Here is a 6,321-nt window from a genome sequence, read left to right on the forward strand (position 1 = left end):
CCCACTAACTTTGCAATTTCCTTAATTAAGATACCAATGTTAAGTACATGAGATTTAGTGCCTGAACTAGAATTAGATTGGATCATGGGTTAATCAATAAGTTCCTTTGGATTTAAGAGCAGGTTCTCTACCTGTTCTAGGTTTAAATCTTATGATCCCTGAGCCCGAGGCCTCTCCCTTGAACTCTGGCCAACTCTGGAAAGAGGTTGAGAATGTTCGTTGAGGAGAGGAGAGGTTTAGGGAGGAGACAGAGGGACAGGAGAAAAGAAGCGAAATAAGACTGATGCTTGCACAGTATCCTACCTGAGCACAGAGGACAGATTAGAAGACATTTCAAAATTCTTTCATCTTCATGATTCTAAGATTAAGTTGGCTTTGTAAGTAATTTCCTGGTAGAAATCCTATGTCCTTCTCCCTGCCCTGCCAAGGCTGGTTTTATACTAGAGAATAAAACATCGTTCTACCTATCAGTATTGTCTTGGAGAACACAGCAAAGCTTTATAACATTTCCTTCTGGTCTCTTTTAGGAAATAATCTACAGAAAAACACAAATCATACACTGAAACCAAACTCTCCCCACTAATAATAAAGCTTTGCAAGAGACAAAGCCAGGAAGAGTGACACCCCATAACTGAATAGTAAAAGCTGAAAGCAATCTTTTCAATTCACACTAAAAGTAAGACTGAAAAGGAATCATATATTTTTCAAGTGATTTGCTCTTTATAGCAAGGTGTTCAATGCAAAAAAGTAAAATAAGTTTAACAGTTCAGAAAATAGCTTTGGAAGTTTATATATAAGAACATTTTCTCAAAATGTTTAAAATACAAAAAAAAAACAAACCTATATACCATTTGTGGGAGAAAACAGGCTATTTTCAAAGGTTAAAGAGCCCCCAAAATTCATCTATTAAATTTTCTAAATACCCTAATCGAAAATCCTTCTCTTTATTGCACCGAAAGATCCCTTCAGAATGTTTAGCATGCATTTATTCCAAAAGTGCATTACTCTGAGATTTGTCTACCTTTTTCACAGGTCTCTTAGCAAAACATTCAGACTGTCCCGGCCTCCTTTGATTCAGATAGCTGAAACCTTTATAAGTCAAGGCAGGTTTTGGAAACTTGCTTTTTTGACTAACAATACAGCGATTCTCTACATTAATTTTTTTAAAGTATAAGTCATTATACAAGAATGACTTAGCTAAAACTCAGGTAACCTGAACCACATTACATTGGAATGATGCTGGAGAGTATAATCCTTGCATTATGCAACAGGATTATTACTTCCTCTTTGTTCTATTGTTTGGAGTTCAGCCTGTAAAAGCCTAGAATTATATGAAATGATTAAAAGTAACTAAGACACATCATAGATATTTCACAGCAATTAAATATTAGTCATTCACACTAGGTTGTTGATTGTAGTCACTCCTGTACTTCTGGAGAGAAGTTTCTTATTTCTTTTCTTTTTTTTTCTTTTTGGTGATAGAAAATTCTCCTTCCTTTTTGTAGGGGAACTTTCATTTTTTTCTATTAAGCCCTTGAAGTTTGTTTTTTTCTTTTTTTACATATTTAAATTGATAAATTTCATTGAAGAAATTTATCAAATTAAATCATTTTAGCCAAGAATATGCTCTAACTTTTCACTAGGCATGGGGGACCATGGGGGGTGGGGAACACACTTCGTAATCCCCTTTCCTTCTTACCAAACTCTGTTTCTAACACCATCACTGAAGCTGCCTCAACTGGGAATGACAACAACATCTGTAATGTGGCACATCTTATTTCTTTTTATTTAGTGTTAGGCGATAGTACTGTTGCTATTCCCATAGATAGAAAAAAATGGGTTTACTTAGGCAGACACTCCCTGGCCACCATAAAATATTATACAAAGCAAAATCCCAGTTCCATCAACATTCAGGGACTCTGGGATTTCATAGTCACTATGTCTCTGATTTAGCAAATTCACCTCAACAAGGTCCTAACATTTTCTACGACCTGTTTCTATAATTGGTTCTATTTTGTGCCATATTATGAATCCCTAGGCAGGCATCACTTGGCAGGAAGGGGCTCTCAGAATAGAGTGAAGTATCATATCATAGCTCCTCAGAAAATGCAGGAATAAATTGATGCGTGCAGTCTGTCACAGGCAGGAAGAGTAAATAAAAAATTATCACTTCAGTTGTGCTCCTGGTTTCTAAACGCCAGTCTTGGAGAGTGTAGACCCTTGCTGGGTTGGCGAAGGTGACAAATCAAGATTTCACAGGCCCAAGGCTAAGAATTTAATTTTCTTTTCCATCAAGTTTGAAGTGATATTGCTCTACTTTTCCTATGAGCACAGAGAAACTGACATGGATGTAAAAGAGAGAACTGGTTTGTTTCTGTGTTAGAAAATCCCTCTAGTTTTGCTTAGCAGGGGCTGGTGAAATTCTGGGTATGGTTCGTGTTGTACTAAATCAATACGATAACTAAGGCGCTAAGAGGGTGTAGAGGAGTCGGCGTGAGTTTCGCTCGGATAGATCCATGGAAGCTCAGTGGTGGGGATGACATTGGAACTGGGCCTGAGGGGAGAGCAGGGTTTCACTTGATGGAGAGCATTCTAGGAAGACAGGGCAGCATGAAAGTCCTGGGCACCCAGGCCAGTCACGGGACTGGGTGCAGATGCACATGACTTTCTGAACTCCTGGAAGACAAAATATCCTTCATTCGCTTGCAGTCACAAAAATAGCCTCAATTTGAAAACTGAAATACCTAGTCCTATATAATAGTAAAAGTTCCAAAATTTAGCTTAGTGTTACATTTTCTCCGTCTTTTGCTGGCTTTAGTTCAGAAGTGGGGAAGTGTGTGTGTTGTTCCTCTGCCATCTGCTCTCTTTTTGGTAAAACCTGCCCTGCTGCAGATAAAGACCAAAAAGAAAAACCACAGCCACCCCCATCTCCTTGAGATCAACAGGAATGAGTAGGGATTCAATCTGCCATCATACCGCCACCCTAGCCCTCAGAAGCAGGCATGCCCTGCTGTTGGTATCAGCGGGATCAGGGAGCTGATCTATTTCCCCTTGGAGAAAGCAGATGATACTTTCTGATTCCCCCACCACGAAAGTGTCAGCAAGGTCCCGTGGAACTGAGCCTACGGCCCCACCCGGCAATAACGAGATTGAATGAGGCTGTGCAAAGAAGGGCTAGTTGGCACTGCTGCCCTTCTACTCCAGTGTCTGTCTGCAGGATGCTGTGGGGACCAGAGTCATCATCCCACCCAGCAGCAACTAGGTGAAATGAAGTGGTGTCAGGTGGTGACTACAACAAGGCCATGGTGACAGTGCCTCACTTTTTCCAGAGTCATGTCAGCAGGGCTTAGCAGAAAGCTTAACATAAATGGCCTTCCAGCTATACCTTAACAGGGGACAGCCTGCTAAAAAAAAAAAAAAAAAAAAAGTTAAATATCATTTTGAGATTTTGAGTCCCATAATATAACATCTAAACTGTCCAGGGGACAATTTAAAGTTATATGCCACACCAAGAACCAAGATGAATTTAAAAAGGCATTTAAGGCCAAATGGGTCCACTGATGAACGCTACCAAATATTTAAGGAAGTAATTGTACCAATAAAACTGGTTAGCTGCAGTGTTTATAGAGGAAAAGTAGAAAAGAACAATGGCGAGAGAGAAAAAAGGTAAAGGAGAAGGAAAATTAAAATGAGAAAAAGAAACACATTAAATTGAACTCAGACCTTTTATTTTAAAAAGTTGGTTCTGCTTAGGGTTTAAGAAATTGTCATAAAGGTGCAATTCAATTCATTGATCAGGAAATAATTAACCTGGCTAGTTCAAGTTTGGCATTCATGGTTGGTTCACTTTGTTTCAAGAGTTTCATTTATAGAAACTGGTATAGTTGTGTAAGCCCACACACACACACACACACACACACATCCAGTAAGCACTGGATCATACCAACAATGACTCAACTTCTGTTCTCATCCCAGATAATTTATCTGGTTTAAGAAAATGCCCATAAAACAAGTGATTTTTGAATATATTTAGAGTATTTTATCACTCGTAGATCAGGGTTGGAGCCATCTGAACTAAGTAAGTTCTTTCCCATTAGAGGCAATAAACTTTTGGAAGCAGGCTAATTGGTAGGTTCCGGAATCACCTATCTTTAAAGGCAAGTCATTTTTCTTTATTATGTTATATTAAATTAAATCTTGAGAAACTAGTTTCCTTTTTAACATCATCAAAGCCAGGAAGCACATTATTTTATTTATAAATCAATACTTTGGCTCACTTGACAGAACTCTGAGCACACTTATTGGTCAGTAGGCTGAGATCCTGGCATAAGAATTATAGGAGAGACTTGCCAAAGTAAATAGCAGGATTAATTAGTAAGGATATAGCAATCTGATCCTACCATTTTTGAAGGGCAGAGTTCATCTGATTAATTAGAAATTTACAGTGGAAACCCAGAGCCTTTCTGAGAATTGATGGTTGTCTGGGAAAACCAAGAACTTGATTTTGTTTACCCCCATTATACCCAGCCATTAACCCCAATTGCTCATTTATCCCTCTGGAACTCATTTTGCTGATCTTGTTCCATTGATGCATCACTTGCCCCAATCCTTCTCCAGCCCTTCCACTACTGCCACCATAATTACCATCACCTTGCCATTTGAAATTAATCTAGAGTCCTTGAAAGAGAATGATCAGATGAAGCAATTCTTGATGTTAGGAGTAGAGGAAAAACGTAAGTAGTTCTGGGCTGTGATAAATCTATAAGGAATTAATTTTCCTAACCCCAAGTGATCAGATATAATTATTACAGATATAATTATGACTATATTCCCCTTTTTACCCAGTGAATAACCTCCACTTTAAATCAAAGTATTATATTAATCTTACTACTGTCCACCCCCTTTTTTAATGAACATTTAGAAACTATTGCCAAGTAAATTAAAATACACAAAATCAATATCAACCACCATAGAACATACAAAAGATGCTTCTTGCCCTTGGAAGTTTAAAGTGTAGGTATAGAAACAAAATTAAAACATGTATTGTTTAAATAACAACCAAAGAAAGACTACAAAGCAATCCTTGATAAATTGCCAAAGAGTCATTTAGCCAGAGAAAAGTAAAGATGTTCAAAAAGGGTCTGAATGACTTTGGAAGATGTCATAGAGTAGAAAGAAGTAAATTGGCTTGTGAAGAATGCTACAATTTAGAAAGGGAGAGAAGAAATAGAGCAATCTAGCCAATAGAAAGCAACGTAGAGTGAGCTCCTGTTGACTTAGTTCAATTGTCTGTCTGGGTGACAGAGAGTGCGTGAAGAAAAATGGTTGAGGATTAAGCCAAAGAGGGCTTGTTGCCTACTTCAAGATGACATGAGCTAAATTGTACACCTGAAATTTACTGGATTTTGTTAATCGATGTTATCATAATAAAAAAATAAATAAAATAAAAATAAAAATGCAGCATTAAAACAAACAAACAAAGATGACATGAGAAGTCTACTTACTTAACTCCCTCTCAAATACAAAAATGTGGCAGAATCTTTATCAGCTCTGGAACACAGTATATTTAATAGAAATTGGAAGCTTCTAAAAAAGTCTACAAATTTTACAAGTAAAACTGAAATCAAATTGGAGGAAGGTCCTATCATTCCAACTTCTAATGTATAAAAGCAAAATGGGCAGGAAAAAATTAATTGGGATTCCTGAGAGAAAAAAAAATTATACATCCCAGTATACTCAGCCTAGAGATAGTGGACGCTGTGTGGAGAATAGCAATGGCCAAATATCACCCTTAGAATGAAGTCTGGAAGGGCAGGAGGCACTAAAGCACCAGAACATGCCTTCCCTCCCAGCCAACACTAAAAATAGGCAGTGTGTCAGATTAAAGAGAGAGGCAATTTTATCCACCAGAAATCTGAAGTATAACACTGACTTTTTCCTTGCAACATTGTCATATGTCTGGAGGCAGAAAGTGAGTTTCCGCCAAGGGCTTCTTTAGTGAAAAAAAAAGGAGTGAGGGCCTATTCTGTATAGGGGGAAAACTCAAGTTCTCAGGAGAGATCAGGGTGGAGGAGGAAGAAAAGAACCCTGGGCACGGCATGAAGACATCCCGTAGTGATGTGATGGCCTAAAGGAGACTTTGGAAAGGACAAGACTATAGAGATGGGTTTACTTGTGGTGGAGTGTGCAGCATAAACCCCTACACACAAATACATACCTGCCTGCCAAAATCCTTGAGAAAGTCCACGTGGCTCTTAAAGTCTTCTCGTGTGAATAAATTCTCTTGAAGGATAAATTCTCCATTCAAACTGAGGCATCTGG

The sequence above is a fragment of the Pteropus alecto genome, unplaced genomic scaffold (assembly GCF_000325575.1).
Source record: "Pteropus alecto unplaced genomic scaffold, ASM32557v1 scaffold24, whole genome shotgun sequence".
NCBI classification, from domain to species: Eukaryota; Metazoa; Chordata; class Mammalia; order Chiroptera; family Pteropodidae; genus Pteropus; species Pteropus alecto.